General features: G+C 41.3%; 2 protein-coding genes across 4 annotated transcripts in view; one reads left to right on the forward strand and one right to left on the reverse strand.

The window, feature by feature from the left end:
* LOC119656968 (synaptic vesicle glycoprotein 2C-like) overlaps nucleotides 1-17,371 on the reverse strand; it is a 239,876-nt gene that overhangs the window by 60,999 nt on the left and 161,506 nt on the right. The gene's annotated exons all lie outside the window — the stretch shown is intronic.
* LOC119656966 overlaps nucleotides 764-17,371 on the forward strand; it is a 244,069-nt gene continuing 227,461 nt past the window's right edge. Inside the window, exons 1-2 of one of the 2 annotated variants that reach the window (XM_038063688.1) lie at nucleotides 764-1,105; nucleotides 2,520-3,107. The gene's annotated coding sequence lies outside the window, so the exon portion shown is untranslated. The remainder of the gene's footprint in view (nucleotides 1,106-2,519; nucleotides 3,108-17,371) is intronic. The other variant, XM_038063686.1, reaches the window with a different exon arrangement.

Below are 17,371 nucleotides of genomic sequence, written 5' to 3' on the forward strand. Positions count from 1 at the left end.
GTTGAAGAAGTCCATGGAGATACATAAGTAGCAAAATAGCTAAAAGTGACTTCTTTGCGGGAGCAACATCAAATAAGAGAGGTAAGTTAAGAAAAGACAAGAAGTAAGAAATGGTTGGTGGTATGGCGGAGGAATAGCGGACATCGTGAGTTACCTCGCGCTCAAGCTCGCATAATCTGTGTCTCAAGAAGTTGAGCAATAGTAAAAGAGTAAAGAAGAAATTGGAGAAGAAAGCCAACAGTGAAAAGATAGTTAAGGGGGCAGGTGATGGGGGATTTTGGTTGAAATGATTGGTTTTTTTATCTAAGATACAATTTTGGGAGTAAAAGATTCTTTTTTAAATTAAAGAGCAGACAAAGATATTACAAATTAAGGTAAAAGATACTTTGCTTCTGCGAATGATCTTGTTTCGCCTTTTTTTTTTAGATTTTAGAGCACTTTGCGCTGCATTTAGCTTTTTAATTTGGTGAAACTGCAGTTTTGAATTAGGATGATTTCTACAATGGTTTCTGTGTTAATAAGACAAAAGATTATCTTATTATGTGATTTTCCATCAGAATAATTAGAATAGTGTTCGATCAAGTATTGGGTTGGAATTTCCCCCCACTGATACCAATGTCCCCCCTTAAAAGATACATGTCGAATCGAATAACTAACAGCAACTAAATGCGGTATTATCAGCAAACACACCAGCAACATCATCAACAAGACGAAACAACAAGAGGAAACTGAAAAATCTTTTGCACCTTCCAAGGTATTTTACGTTTGACGGTCGTTTGGCCAACACGTGTGTGTTGTACTGGTACAGATACAATCCGGACCCACTATCCTGTGCTTTTTTCGTTTATCGTTTCCGCAATAAGGATTCAATAAATGCACTTTTCGGTGCATATTTTTTTCTATTTAATCTGGTTAATTAGAAAAGATAGTTGTATCTAATACCAAAATTATTTTTTGGTTCGAATCACGTTAAGAAAAGTTCGTTTAAAGAGGAAAATTGTTGTGTGTATGCGAAGAAGATACGAAAAAAAAGAAGTGCTCAGTTACGGGATTTTCGCATTGGAATTGACTTGACCATCACCATCATCACCATCATCGTCTCTGGGTATAGTGTGGAAAAGTGTAACAAGTGAAACGACGATTACGGATATTTACCTACATACGATCTTATTGCAGTGATCTTGAGTAGATCCGGGAATAACTATTTAAGATTGATCTTTTCATATTTGTATGCCATCGTGGTATCTTTTATCTTTAGACTGTGGTATTTGGAGTAATTGCTTAAAAGTGCATTTAGCGTAATTTTGTGAATTGTTAATTGTGGCGGATAGCTCTGTTTATAGTTGGTGGTTTCTTCGTTGATCTAGAATAGATTTTTTATGCCTTTTGGCCTTGATATCAAATAAAAGAACTCCTTCCCAGGATACGTCAATTTTACGGGTTACTGCTCCAAATCTTTCAAACTTTTTGATTTAGAGCCTTCTAGCTGTCTTGACTGTTACCTAGACTTACTGACAGAAAATATCCTTGCCAAACTATCTCTTTATCAACGATGCATTGAGTCTAGCGTTTACTTTTTTCCACTGCATTTCTTGAATGCACTTTTCATAAAAAAAGTATTATAGATACAGTATCGACGAATTGTTGTTGGCTCGTTCGTCCGCGAAAAAACTTAACACACAGGTTTTATAACCTGGTCAATGATCGGTCTTCTTGGAAAATACCTGTATGTAGGTATGTTGGACGCCGCCGCGAAGCGGTAATACATAACATATTGAGAAAGAAGACGCGACATAGTCCATAAGACCAGTGCCATAAGATACTTAACAAACAAAACAAAAATGCGCGTATGGATGCACATACTTGTTGATGTATCAGTTATTGATATTATTATAGTTTTTCTCGAAATATAAATTCAGTTTTGACCGTTGAGATTCAGTATCTTTAGTTAACGTTCATTTCTACCGGTGGATTGATAATGGGAGGAAATATGTGATTTAAGATTAAGATCTAAACCTGCTTCCATACGGTTTTCATCTACAGTTTCCTCAGTATATTTGGAATAAAATACTTTTCTGGAGGCATATTTGAATTTCGGATAAAAGATATTCTAATTCCCGTTTGCTGCATGGTCAAACAATTCAGAGTATTAGTTCCATTTATACAAAATTGGATTTTGATTCTTTTTGATTTAAAAAATAAAGAAATTATTCAATTGAGATAAATCTATTTTTGTGTGAAATATTAAATTGGTAATCAGCATTTTTTTAAATTATTTGGTATTTAATTAATCTTTTTTGAAGTCTAAAAGGTCCACCAAAGTTTTAAGAAAGAAATTTCCACAGAAATATTTAATCAAGGATCAAAGTTAACTAGAATAGAAATTATTTACCCAAATTCTCCTGATCGCACCATTAAAACTTGAATAAAAGATACGCTCCAAAACCATTAAAAGATCAATCTTAAAAAGAAACAATCTGTTGACCAAAATTCCTCTAAAAAAGTGATTCATTCAGTAGCAAAGAAGTGCTAATAAATTTTTCGAAAGTTTAATTCATTCATAAACAAAAATCAAGAAAAAGAGATACTAGGTCAAATAAAAGAGCAAAAAAAAGATTTAAATTAAAGAATTTTTTCATCTTCATTGTCGCGTGTTTCGCTTTGTATCTTAAAGAATACGAAACACGACATATCTTTTATATTTTTTCGTCTGTTGGTTTATTGCGAGTACTATTATCGGTGTGTAATCAAACTAAACGACGGAAGTACACTCTTGCAAAGGTGGTAAATCAAGTACAATTGTTTTTTTTTTGTTTTTGGTTTAGCTGTTCTCATTATTGCCCGGCACCCAGGAATAAACGAACACACATAAAACATAAAAAAGCATAAAACATAAAAGAATAATAGTATAATAGCGTGTAACTTGTCGCGAAACAAACGTACAGAACATATAAGATTATAAATCTAAAAAAACATAACAACAAAAAAAAAGATACAAAGAGTCATCGGTGAAATTGCAGATACAGACAGAGAGTCGTCATATACAGAGAAGAGTTGTTAATTGGGATATAACAATTTCAGACGACACAATTCTTCGTTTATTTAAGGTAAGATACGTATGAATGTATTTATGTTGTCTTTTATGGTTTTCTTGATTTGCAAAGTAACAAAAAAAAAATGTCATCTTTTGTGAGAAAATTTTTAAAGTTTAATGAATAGTACCTGGTAACCTGATTCGCTGTCTAATCATTTAATAAGAGTCTATTGTTTCGCGACAGTTCTCATAAAAAAAACCAATTTTGTTCATGCTTTTCCATATATTATGACCTAGCAATTGGGGACCAGTTTCAGATCTTACTATTCACCTCCTTTCTATCCAATAACGAATTACCAGTTTGGTATGTTTATGCAGTATTTATTGTCTTTATGGCTCGTTCTCAGGTTTTCTTGTATTTATGTAGATCGCAAATAGATTTAGCAGTGTATAGATCCCATAAATCTTTGAGCCTTTTTCATTATCATCATCAACGGCACAACAACCGGTATCCGGTCTAGGCCTGCCTGTATCTCGATTTCCCTAAAAACTGTCTGGCGTCCTGACCTACGCCATCTCAGGCAGGGTCTGCCTCTTCTTCTTTTCCTATCATAGGTACTGCCTTTACAGACTTTCCGGGCTGGATCATCCTCATCCACACGATTATTATACGGATTAGGTGATCCGCCCTCCGCAACCTGTTGAGCCGGATTTTATCCACAATAAGACGGTCCTCAAGGCATAGTGTACCAATCATCGTTGCTGGCTTATTCAGATGGGTTTTAGCTCCCACCGGGACCTTCCGAGAAGATTGGACCCCTTCTCCACAGCTATATGCCATGTATTTCTCTGGCGACCCTCTGGTCGACCATTCCGAGGAGATTTCATTAAATAAAGCCATCGCATGTCTCCTTTTTGGAGTAGAGGACATTTACAAGGTCTTTTTGTCTTACCACTTTTCCCTCTATTTTACATATTTTCAATTGATTGAGAATTCAATTGTAATCACACTTACGCCCCTACAGCAGCAGGATAACGCAAAGGCGATCACTAAAATCCATGACGAACTGGGTTCGATTCAGAGGTTCCACCACACGGTCAATGTATTCGTTGCTCTTTCGTTACATGTGACTAATCCATTGCCATGTCCTCCTATTAGTCAACATGTCCACGGCTCTGGGCAAGAGAAGCATTCCGGAGAAACTAATAGCTATTATTAATGCGACATATGATAGAGCGAAATGCCACTCGCTATACTGAGATAAGAACGCAATGAAGTTTAAAGTCTAATGGGGAATCCCTCCGGCTGCATTTTGTCACCGATACTTTCCTCTTTCCACGTCTGTTTGCTCTCTAAGTCATGTACCTTGACTTGATGGTTCTGTATTTGGAGAAGGCGATACGCAGTGTCGAAGACAAACACCAACAAAACCAAGGTTCCCAGTCTACCTTTTCTGGTTGCATCAATGAACAGAATATCGAGGGGGTCGACACATTGTATATCGCGGTTTTTGCGGACACTAGCAGCAAACTTGATGCGTTTGATGTGTTATGAGGGCCTCCATAATCTGAAAATGTAATTGTTTCAAAACCAATATTAATTTGAAACTTCTGGGAACGTTTACTCTGTACTGCTATGTGGAGTAGCACATGGAAACTAACAGCTATAGTTACTCACAGGATCCAAGCTATCATCAACCCATGTCTGCATCACGTCACCGGGATGTTTGTAGCTGTGTTGACGAGAAGACACGATACTCCTTTACTGTATAATAAAGCACACCCTAACCTTCAACACAAAAAGGTATATCCCGCGAAGAGGAAATGCTTCGGACGCGAAGATGAAACGCTTCGGACGCGAAGATGAAAGTGAAAAACCAAAAAGAAAAGTGCCGACTAGACCGGGGAGCTGGATAAGTCATGAGCTGAGTGCCGAAATCACCAGGGAAGATCTACAACAAATCACGTCCTCAACTGATTTTTCCGGGAGGGGTATTCAAAATACTGAAAAAGTGACGAATTTTCCCTGCTCAACCCTGTCTACTCCAGAGAAATGCCCGCCCGCACTTTCTTGCTTGTCTTTTTGTCGGCCAGTTTGCGGAAGTTAGTCAAACCTTTAAGAGTCGCCTTTCATTACAAGACATTGCTAAAAGTTACGTAGCCTAAATCCGATCAAATCAATCAATAGCGGATATCTCCAAGAAACCAAGTGGATTGCACAGAATATATACAAAGTTCAAGACCTCCTAACAATTTATTAATTCGAAGGCCAGAATTGAGAGAGGAGAAAATTCTCCGGGAAATTCCCAGGTCTCCTAGGAATACATAAGGACTGGCAAGATCATTTACTTGTACAGCAAGGGCTTTGACCTTACGGTGAGACGTTTCGAGCGAAAAATTTTTGGAAGCTGAAAAAGGCTCTGTTGGCTGCCAACAGATGCGGATGCGGATTTCATCATCAGAGCTGTTATCGGTTATGATTTTCGACCTCAGATAGGAGAAATTTTCAACGGTCACAAATTTGTAGTTTTCTATCTTCATTGTTTTTATTTGACCAGCTTACAAAAACTGTCTGGCTGGAAACGTTGAAGGGTTAAAGTTCAAACTGTACAAGGCAATCATCTTGTCAGTCCTAACATATTCCTCGGAAGCTTGGGTTGAGGCCAGGTTCGCAAGTAGAAACTCCTAATTTTTTGGGCGCTTACAGAAGGAGGATAATTTTGTAGACGAAATAATTACGAAATTTATGACTCGTTGTGGATCACATTCGGCTTAATAGGTTACGGGGGAAGGGTCACCTAATCCAATTGGGTGGGAATAACCCAGTCCGGAAAGTCTGTAGGGGTGATATCATTGGCACGTAAAGAAGACGTAGCAGACCGCTCTCACTTGAAGCTATGGCGTAGGCTACGGTGGTAGACAGCTATGAAGGATACCAAACTAGCGGAGCTTGGCCGAAAATCGGGATGTATGGAGTCTAGATCGGACATAGGCTGTTGGGCCGCCGATGGTGACTATGATTGTATAAATAATTTCTTCGCGTCCTAATTCCAGTTTTGGAAGTTTAATAGGGTCGTTGGTTAGTACTTACCAAATTTATGATTGAATACTAGAATAGAATTCAGCACTGAGCTTCTACCGAGTTGTAGCCTTCAAAAATTTTTTTTTTGAATGGAACAACAAGGATTTGTCAGTTAGACAAGAGAGGAAGAGAGTCGTGATGGTTGAATTGGCTGAGAGCCAACCCTTCAATCTCCTTGCCTCGGCTCCGAATGCTGGTTCGTCATGGATGCTTATGCTCCCCTTTGTTCGCCTTGTCCATCAACGTTGGGTCGCAAAGTGTCTGATTGAAAACTACGCTTCATAAAGGAATGAACAGGAGTCATTTGGTACACATATCAACCCGGGGGTGTTCAATAAGATTCGCTAAATCCAAAAGATGTTTTTAAAAAACAAAAAATAGGAAAGTTATTCGAATCATTGGAAACGTCTTCTCCAGTGATCTTGAGTTAGGTGTCTTAATTTTTGCTAGAGAAGCCCCATTGTATGTATGTATAGTTTGTAAAGAGGCTTTAATTAGTTTTGCCTGCTGGCGATTTGTTCTGGATGATATTCAATCATGCTCTCCCTGAAAGGGTTTGGAAAACCTTGGCAAAAAGTAGAAATCTGTTTATTGCTTTAGTCTCTTACTTCTCTTCAAAATTTTCTTCACTTCATTAGAAATGTACCATTACATGGGGACGAGGAAATATTTTGAATCACCTACTGACAATGGAAGGACCGGAAGGCCTTGGCGATTGATATGTCCATGGTGGCCGATATTTTGTTCAACTCAAGATGCTCAACTTGTTTTGGATATATGTAATCTATCTCAATTAAAGTGATCCATGCTGTTGCATAAGACATATCTGGTTCTCCCACGTAGTCGCTTGCACATCATTATCTTTCCGCATTTTGTACATCTGGTTTTGCTGGACTTGCAAAAAATGGTTGTATCCTTCCACATCTGATGCACCTATGCGGCTTAGGCGTACAGTACTTTACTTGCACCTTAGTGTAGCCAGGAGTGACAGCGCCTGAAATATTAGAACTTAAGAAAACATATTTCACTGTCGACGATGGTAAGGTATTCGAGCAGCTTGTTCAAAAATGGAATGATCGCCTCACGCAATACGGTCTCAGGTTGAATCTAAATAAAACTAAGTTTTTGACGACCGATTCCCATGAAACATGCACAATCACTTTCAGCGGCAGTGACCTGTCCAGAACTGAGTGATTTAAATACCTCGGGTCGATGCTATCAGCATCGGCTATATTCTTTGTGATCGACATATCAACGAACGTCTCAAATCTAAAATTTACCGCAATGACGTCCGTCCTGGCCCTCTCTGCGGTTCTGAGTATTGTCTGACTATAAAAGGCAATGAACGGCGTCTTGTGGTAATGAAGACGAAGATGTTGCGTTGGACTAATGGCATGACACGTTTTGATCATATTCGAAATGGAGTTGTGCCGATCATGGAAAAATTGTGAGAGAGTCGTTTTCGAAGGTATCGTCACGTAATTCGCGCTAACGAGAATTCACTTGCCAATACTGGTCTGAACATCGAAGTCGATGGTAAACGACCAAAATGCCGCCCGAAACAACGGTGGCTTGAAAGCCTCGCGGTTGCATCCAGATCAGGCATTTGATAGAACCAAATCGCGAAACCGATCACGACGAGCCTCGCTTGCGAACAGAACAAATGCTGAAGAAAAAGAGGAAGATGGTAGAGAATGCTCTGATGCATAGGCTCCAGTTATTGCTAATTTATGGCCATGACCTCCGATCAAAAAGCTGTGGAAGCAATTGTAATTTAACTCAATTGAATCCCTTGAATGATTTATGGTTCTTCCTTTGAATGGGCTACCATGGGGTGTACCTTTTACATGCTGGGATTCGTCTAGCTGCTTTTGGAACAATAAATATTTGGCACAATTCCTTTAAAGTTGAAAAAATTATTCTGAAGATTGTCCTCTCAATAAAATAGATATGTCTTCACCACTTGCGTCAAGGTTTCAGTTGATTGATTCAGAGGAACACATAAAATCCTTTGTGAGCACTAGTCATACATTTTCGGATTCTACTTTTTTCATTTGTATCCTTCGAGGGGAGGGACGAATTGGGTCAGCAATTCGAAATTATACTCGTCCATTGTAAAGTCGCGTATTTCAGGCTGAATTTGTTGACCCTGAGTCCCACTTCATTCATACCTGATTCTAACTCCTGGAGCACCACCAATTGGCAACAATATTTTTATTACATGTGTATGCCATCATCACAGATTCTGGAACCTCAGTGAAGCCATCTTCCAGACAACGTACTCAAGCATCATCCTTTCCAGTCTTGATTCATTGGGAAGCTAAATGTCAGTTTACTCTGGATTTTTACTTCACATTCGTTGTTCTCCACGGGGGTTCTTATAAACTGCACCTTTGCACTGTTCAGTTTGTTAATGGAATGTTGGGGTTAAAATATAAGCATTGTTATTGTTCTTCCATTTTTTCTAGTGTTCGGGGTATCTTATAAGATTCGGTTATTTCTGTCGCAGGTAATTGAGTCTGAGGACCATAGACCGTACGTATATCATATTTATGAAAGACTCTCTTCATTCTATTGCTAGTATCTTCGTTATATGGTAGTTTTTCCAGACCGTTTGGAGTAATGTAGGGGGTCGAATTTTACTCTCCTGATCGTTTCTTGTGTGGAAAGTTATTCTTGTACCCATCTGGGATGAGAATTTTTCTTTTCATCCTTAAACTGAAATGTAAAGAAAAACATGGCAAATCGACGAGCTTATCGCGGTATCATCCATTTCTCTGGAAAAACTATCGTTGCGGCTAGCGAACTTCCTTTTAGCTGGAGGGATTAGCGGGGATTCTTCCACATAGGCTTTCCTTGTTTAGGCTCATTAAAAGGTTCTTCGGTACCAAGTTTATGCTTGAGCTGAAGATAGGTATTTTGATAATATAACATAGGAGGCCATAATTTTTTGAGTTTTGTGTGTCCGAGGAAATGAGGTCCCCATACTCGTGAATTACCTTGCAAACTAGAAAAGAGGTTTCGGGACCATTTCTTGGTAAAGTTTTTTTTTGAGTAGAATTTTTCTAGCCTCTGTTCACTTGCATGGTCCCTTGACTTCCCGGGACAGTTCTCAATTTCGGGGGTATGTGCTTGGGGTGGGGATAAGCTGTTGTCCATGGCATCCGGTTTCTCCATAATAATCCAGAATTGGAGTTAGCCAAATCAAGCAAGATAGTTGATAGTTGCAGGTTACACAGTGTTTATAGTGGAGTAAGGGTGCTGGCAATATGTCCTCCCTGTTCTTGGGGCTATGCTTCTTTGGTAGACGTCCAGCGAAAGAAAATGTTCCTCCACTCTCAGTTGATGCCTGGCAAACCCACGTTTTCCGCACAGCGGACAAGTTAAAGTTAGGATGCTTTGGAAAAGCAGAATAGAACTAGAGGGGTGTATAGGTGTTGACCAGATGTTTTCAGCTGGGCCCAAATAGGCCAGTTCGTAAAAGAGGGAGGCAGCCCCCATTAAAGCCACGACTCGACTGCTGTTGTCGAGACTCGAGATGTTTGTCTTTTGCACGACAATACCCAGCTCCATACTATAGGTCAAAGTTGCACAAAATTATGATGAGATGTGTTTCGTCCAGGAAATAATTTGCGATTACTTATAAAGGGACGATTAACATATATGACATATGTACCTGTGATGCAGCGTTTAATGAGTTGCGTCTGCCCTAGACGAAAACGTCAGTCACTTTATTGAGACTTTTGTTTTCAAAATAATAAATATCTTGACAAGATAAACACAATTGCAAAAATATTTTCGTCGTCGTTGATTTGAAGGAAAGTGTCTGGTGGTCCAAAGAAATTATTCTTAGTATGGATAAGGTTGGCCTCAGCAGCTAACTTGACGTACAAATAGCCCAAAGAACGCTTGAGGTAGCAACAGGTTTACACGTTAAATAACAACCTGAAAACCATTCAACTTCCTTCAAAGCAAGATTGCGACAAGGAGGAAGGTGAAACCTAACCCAGATGAGCCGACCCGCTACTAAACAGAATAAAGGGTGGGAGAATGTTCATCGTGATCAACTATAGTCAATTGGGATGGATTTTAAAAATGGCGCCCAATGTGGGTCTCAACCCGAATATGTACGTGCATGACAAGCACCAAATCTAATTTTAATATTTCACTTAAAATGCGAATTGAAATTTTTTTCCGCAGCAATATCAAGTTACGACTATTCTCTCCGTGGTCCCTATGTAATACTATGTCTAAGAAATACCTGTCTCGGAACCCTCCTTAGTTTTCAGCTCTGATGTATGGGAAGGATCAATAGTAAAAGAAGAACGTAGGTAACCTTCTGCTCCGCTTGTGAAGGAGGCAAAAATGGCATTGTATAGGTCATGGGTTCAAGGAAATATTGCCTAGGTATTTATAGTGAAAAATAATTCAAGACAATTCTAATTTTTCGAAGGATTGTTGAAGAAAGTTAAATGACATTGCTGTTTGCCGACAACAATCCTTGGTATACGTGCTCCAAGCGGTGTGTCCTACTTGAGGGTTTTCAGTAAACCTATACAATATTTCTGTTACAACTTCCTGCACTTTTTTTTGAAATGAATTTATGGGTGGTTATATACTACATGAATAAATTAGTGTTTAGCACCTATCCAACGAAAGATTCCGAACGCATACATAGAAAATGAAAAACTTTCTTCAATTCCATTTTCATTTTCAATTTTGAATTACGACTAGAATATTTGGAACATTTTATTTCTAGCCTAATAGTAGAAAAAACGCTTTGTTCTCTTAATTCCCCATTTAAAATCTACGCCACCTACTCCACCTTCAGATATTTATCTTTATCCCAGTAAAAAATTATCATCTCTAGCCGACATATTAACAATTTGTTGATAATTCTAAGATAACTTGTCAACTGAACAACATGCATTCCATAAACTCACCAATTTATGTAAAATTCATGTAAAACATTCATTGTGATCTACATTATTCATCCGGAGGAACCGGAATAGGTTGGACCCAAAAACGGTCTGACCTGGATATCAGGTGCAAAAAAAGTCAGTTAAAGAATTTTAAATTTCTTTTCGCCTTTTTTGATAATTTTCCACTAATTCTGTTAACATATCATCAAATTCTATCTAGAACTGTTATAGGCGGTGGTGGATTTTGTGGTGATCGAACTAGATTCAAAAAGAAGCTACATCAAAGAAGAGTTTGCATCAACAGATGACGTTGTTTGGACCTTTCGCGACATTCAAATACGCGCATATTTAAATGTTGAGCTTTCATTCATTTGCAAATTAGGATTTATTTTCAATTTCTTTATCTAGATAGAATTTAGAACTAATGTTCTCTTATGTTAATGTGCCAAGATTCATATAAATATGGAAAAATCCTCCTGAAGAGGCCTAACATTTGTATTACTTTTAACTTGGAGGAGACCTGATAAAATCTATCTTCATTTGCACTTTTAAGAAAAATTTTGAAATCTTCTATTAATGGATCATATCTGTCTGGAAATTCCATGAGAATACATCTCCATAGCTGTATTGATAGAGTCTTGCTTCGTGTCTAGAGTCGCTCTAGAATGACGTGGCGGAGAGCGGTGGAGGACAAGTTCAAGTTTCTCGGAAAAGATTGAGGTGCGGGGCTGAAGGAACTCTCCCTTTGTTCAAGTCACTGTAGCATCATTGGTTCGACCGAAGATTTGATTTGAAACATCAATTTTTGTGGAACCAAATTGTCAACCTATTTCAAGTAAAGTGGTATAATATCCTTGACTTTCACTTACGAAAATTAACCCATGGATTTATGGTCAAAAAAGACAAAAAAATGAAGCTGTCGAAAAGTACTCGCATTTGGCAAGTAGATAGGTGACAATGCTAGTCTGCCAAGTGGAGTACAATTACCACTGTATTGCGATGTTTTAACGCCGCAACTTTTAAAACCATGGCCATTATAAGAAGAACAGAGACAGAGTTTAATCTGTCCTGTGAAGTTCAAGAAAGGTAACAACCCTTTTATCTGATTGTTAGAGGTCTCCTTGAGGCCACCAAAGAACGGTTCACCTAGTGTCCGTTGCCTGGTTGCAAATTGATCTGCACAATCGCAAAGGATTACATGTGAATCTCGCCTTCCTCATCCCAGCTTTGCAGTGTGTATTATAGAGTGTGCTGAGTCTAGTGGTATGGTCCCATATAAGTTACTTTCTCATGCAGGTTGCTGTGATCTATTCGCTTGCTTTGTTGCGATTAGGGCTTCGTCCAGGGTAGAGGCAACTCTTCAGATACTACCTCACCTCTGACTCAACTGACGCTCACTTATATTAATTGGCAAACATGCCTTGGGTGCGAATTATATTCAAGTTAAAAACTTTAGACCAGTTCTGGACTAAGCCGGCCGAAGCTGAAGTAATTTTTGTTTGAAACAGAGTGGGAGACAGTTTCTTTCGCCCGGCCGGCATTCATTATGTGTCTGGCTGATAAACTCTCGTGTCCGAGCATTGTAGTAGAAACGCTGAATCTTCTTCGATTTAACATGAAGAGTCTGCATGCGCCATTCAGAGTCAGGAAGTAACAAGTAACTTAGTGAGGGTAGATTCCACTTCTCGCTAAAATCTGTGGGGCTGTGAAAAGCGAATCTCACTCTGACTGATTGGTCGACCTGCTTGTTCTCCTCGATATTCCTTGAAACGGGAACCTAGAAGAGAAAGATTTTACGCGAACCATTCAGGCTGTTCAGCTCATCTCTGCACCATCTCAATTGCTGGGATAATAAACATATATAAAAGGAAACTTCAATGGAGGGAAGAAAATACATAAATTTCAGTATGAAATCCTAACTTTCAAGTAGTAAGTCAATGCTTACCGATAAAAACTTTCAGTGGTCTCCTCAATATTCTTATTCTAAGCAAAACAATTCAGCTTATGGTATTATACAAACTTTAGTTATTCTAATTTAGTTTAGTGGGTGGAGCCGAAGATCCAAACGCTCAGATCTTTGTAAGGCTCATTGTATTATACCATCCTCGAAAATCGCCAGATCGCCTACTCATCGGCCTCTTGCTGAGGAAGTTCGCAGGTTTTCGCCGCGACTCCGAGAACATTCTCCAGAGACAGATAATGCGACCCTTCGTTGAAGAAAGCCTTATTTCGTCTGGGGTCTGAGGAGGCTGCATACGAAATGCAGGGCCATCTCTTCTTCCTCCTCGCATTGGCTGCATATGACCGAGACCACAACTTCGATTTTTTTCATGTGGTAGTTTGAGGGAAAGTGTCCCGTTAAAAGCGTTAAAAGAGTTTTCATGTCCCACTTCTTAAGGGACAACAAAAATGTCGCTGTAGCGGACCCGGGTTTCTTCATAAAGATTCTCGCCTGCCGGCAGAAGTTCAAATTTCTCCATTCGGCTGGGTGAATCCTTGTCATTTCCCCCATCAGAGGGGGCTTGACAGTAGATGGCCGGATCCCAAGAGCTGGTTTTGACCACACCATTGAGGATTCACATCAAGAATGTTTCGTTCTGTCGTTCAGTAGCATCTGATGGCAACTCCACACCAACTGGCATGCTATATTGTTGTTTAGTGCTGACCCGTCGGTGAAGATTATTAAGTTTATAATCCCAAAAGACTCATGGCCATTTATCGACCATTCTTCTCTTTTGGTGATTGCGACCAAATATGCCTTCTTGAAGACGAATCAGGGAACCATATGTTCAGCAGGCATCAGAGCCACCTGGATAACTTAGAATAGGCGTACTACTCATTACTCCAGTAATACTTAGGCATCCGAACCTTTGAATCTACGTCAGCTGCTTCCTGCTGTTATCGCTTTCTGTGCACCTCCTGCTCTGTAAGCGTATGTAACTAAATTGTTGGCTACGTTCTTTGACAAGGATCCCCCTTAGCTTTGAGATTGCCTTAAGGGAGTTGGTCTCCTTGCAAAAACGTCTTTATGATGATCGTTTCGTCGACCTTATGCTCTTCGTTACAGTCTTTTGAACCTCTTTATATCGAATCCAGCAAGTGGCTGGATCAGACCTTTTGTTTTTTTTTTTTGGGAGTAGGGTAGGTGAATGCGTTTACGCACAGAGTGTTGGACTCCCGCCACACCACGTTGGCGGACTACCAACTAAACACCTCCCTGTCATCAGAGAACTAGCCTGGAACCGCGTTTGACACATTACTTCGGGCTTGCCCTCCCGCTCTCCCGGCTTTGGGAGCCTTCAAGTCAGGGAATTCCTTTCACCAACGGGAGGGGAGGGGAGGAAGGGAGTTGTTAGTTCAGGGAACCCCTTACCGTCCGATCCCTCTGCCGGTCGAGTTCAATCTTCTTCGTAGTAAGAAGAGCCCGAACATAATGCGCAATACGATTCCTGCTGCCAGTGCTCTTCAGCATCTCTCTGACAATGTTTTCTGGAGAGAGCTCCCCTGTGTCTGCATAAAGCTGCTGGCGGAGGCCGTCCCACCTCTCGCAAGAGAAAAAGGTGTGTTCAGCGTCATCCGCCACTCTATTGCAGAACACACAATCAGGAGATCGCGCCTACCCAACCCTGTGCAGGTAAGACTGAAAACCTCCATGCCCACTTAGAAGTTGGGTAAGGAAGTAATCAATCTCACCGTGCTTTCTGTTCAACCACGGGTCTAATTTGTCGATGAGCCGCGCAGTCCACTTGCCCCTTGGCTCATTTTGCCAAGAAAGTTGCCACTCGCTAAGGGTGTGTTGACGTTCTTCACGGCAACCACTTCTCTTACGTTTTCGCCCTTACGACGATAGATAGCTTTGCGCTCCTTGGCAAGGAGGGCAACGGGGATCACTCCCGCAATCACCATCACAGCCGGTTCGGAGACGGTGCGATAAGCAGTCGCCACTCGCAAAGCTCCCCGCCTCTGCACTTGAGCGAGGCGTTTACGATGCACCTCCTTGTCAAGGGCATCAGCCCATACCTCCGCACCATAGAGAAGGACGGACTGCGTTGCTCCCATGAGGAGACGTCTCCTAGTTGATATAGGGCCCCCGACATTCGCCATTAGCCGACTCAAGGCCGCGATTCCTGATGCAGCCCTGTCCGCGGCTGCTTTGATTTGCTCGAAGAAGCTCATCTTCGAGTCAAACATCAAACCAAGGTATTTAATCACTGGTTTTGACTCTATAGTCAACTCGCCGATCGATATGGGACGCAAGGTCGGGATTCTCCTTGTGGTCAGGATGACTACTTCGGTTTTTTCCAGCGCAAGGTTGAAACCGTGAGCAGTCATCCATCCGCTTACCCGTCGCATCAATATGCCAAGTCTGCTTTGCGCCTGTTCAACAGTGCGTCCGGCAACAAGTGCCGCAACGTCGTCTGCATAACCGACCAGGCGCGACTCTTCAGGCATATCGAGTCTCAGCAAACTATCGTAGGAAGCGTTCCAGAGGTCCGGCCCTAGGATGGATCCCTGCGCTATTCAGGACGTGATTTCCATCCTCCTCTGGCCCTCTAGCGTCTCATAGAACAGGGAGCGGTCTTTCAGATAATCCCTCAATATCCGCAAGAGATAGCTTGGCACGTGAAAGGAGTTCTCTAGTGTGCTTAGCATATCTGTCCATCTTACGGAATTGAAGGCATTTCTGACATCAAGCGTTATGAGGAGCACTATCCGTCGAGATCGGCGGCTGTGTGCCCCGGCTCGATTAAACGCATCTACGACTTCCATAACAGCATCCACTGTAGATTTGCCTGTTCTAAACCCGAACTGCCTTGCGGATAAGTCCCCGGCAGCACGGATCGCTTCAGCGAGTCAACCCCTGATGAGCTTCTCGAGCACTTTTCCGGCCGTGTCAAGCATACACAGCCGTCGGTATGCAGACGGGAGCTCTGGGTCTCCTTTACCCTTACTAATCAACGCGAGTCTGGCCACTTTCCAGCGACAAGGAAAAATGCCCTCCTTCAAGCACGCGTTGAACGCTTCGAGCAGCAATTCTGGCCGTTGGCGGAACACCAGTTTGTAAACTTCCGCCGGGATGCCATCAGGACCTGGCGTCTTCCTGTTTTTCATAGTGAGAACCGCTTCTTCGAGTTCTCCCATTGTGAAAAGGGGGCAATCCACGACGCTTTCCGCGCTGTTTACATCAACCCGTACAGGGTGTCTGGGGAACAATGCCCGCACAATGCGGTCCATCTGGTCGGTGCTCAATATGCAGGGCTTCCGCAGAGCCCGGATTTTCCGAGTGACAAGCTTATAGCCAAGTCCCCACGGGTCATCATTCACCTCATTAACAAGATTTTGCCAGCCGCGAGCTTTGCTTTTATTTATATCGCCGCGGAGTCTCCTTTTTGCTGATCTATATTGTGCCTTTATGACACATGCCTCCTCGTTGGCGTACAAACGTTGTGTCAAACGGCGGAGCTTATGACACTCCTTCCGTAGGTCGGCAATTTCTGCCGTCCACCAGTACATAGAAGGCTTGTCGGGCCTGGGTCCTCTCCGGGGCATGGAAGCCTCACACGCCGTCGTTATCAGATTCATCACTGAATTTACGACGGTGTCAGCTGCGACACCACCACCCCCCGGGGTGCCCCCCAGCGCGGCCCTACCTGCTCCAAGAGCTTTGACGAACCTTCCGATGTTCACCCTCGCGACATTCCACACGCAGGGGGATCAAACTTTAGAACTCGGTTGAAGAGCACTTTTGTTGTTCTTTTCTATTTCGCCAATTCCGAGTTTCACTATGGTGTTTCTCCCTTCTTTGGCATCATTGGTGGACAGCTCTCCTTGAAAGCTTCTCTCATGCTAGTTGTGATCATTGGTTACTTTGCTATTCTGAGCATATGTTTGAACACAGGGTTGTTCGATTCGGCTTTTTGGAAAAGACATGGAACCAGTGAGGTACACACGTTCGCTTGTCACGAAGCCACTATGCCTGCGACTGAGGAATATGTACACTAGTTTGGGGATATCACAAGTTGTCCCAGATCAAGGAATTAAATTCTAAATTGCCTATGTGAAAGTTTCGTTTTTTAAAACTAACAGTGAGTTTTTTGTATGAATGTACTAATTTTATTTGAATCAAGAATGCTAAATGCACTTTCTGCCTCGCATTGGGATCAGCGCATATATCTGTACGCGTAAAAACAATATACATCTTGAGTCCAACAGCAGCGTCATACTGGTTCGTTTTACTCTGGGTAGTGATCAACAAAAGTAACAAGTTTACTAGAAATATCAGTCGTCGCTAGTGACTTCCCAATTTGGTTTCAGTTGACTAAATTCAATGCA

The sequence above is a fragment of the Hermetia illucens genome, chromosome 5 (assembly GCF_905115235.1).
Source record: "Hermetia illucens chromosome 5, iHerIll2.2.curated.20191125, whole genome shotgun sequence".
Classification (NCBI taxonomy): Eukaryota; Metazoa; Arthropoda; class Insecta; order Diptera; family Stratiomyidae; genus Hermetia; species Hermetia illucens.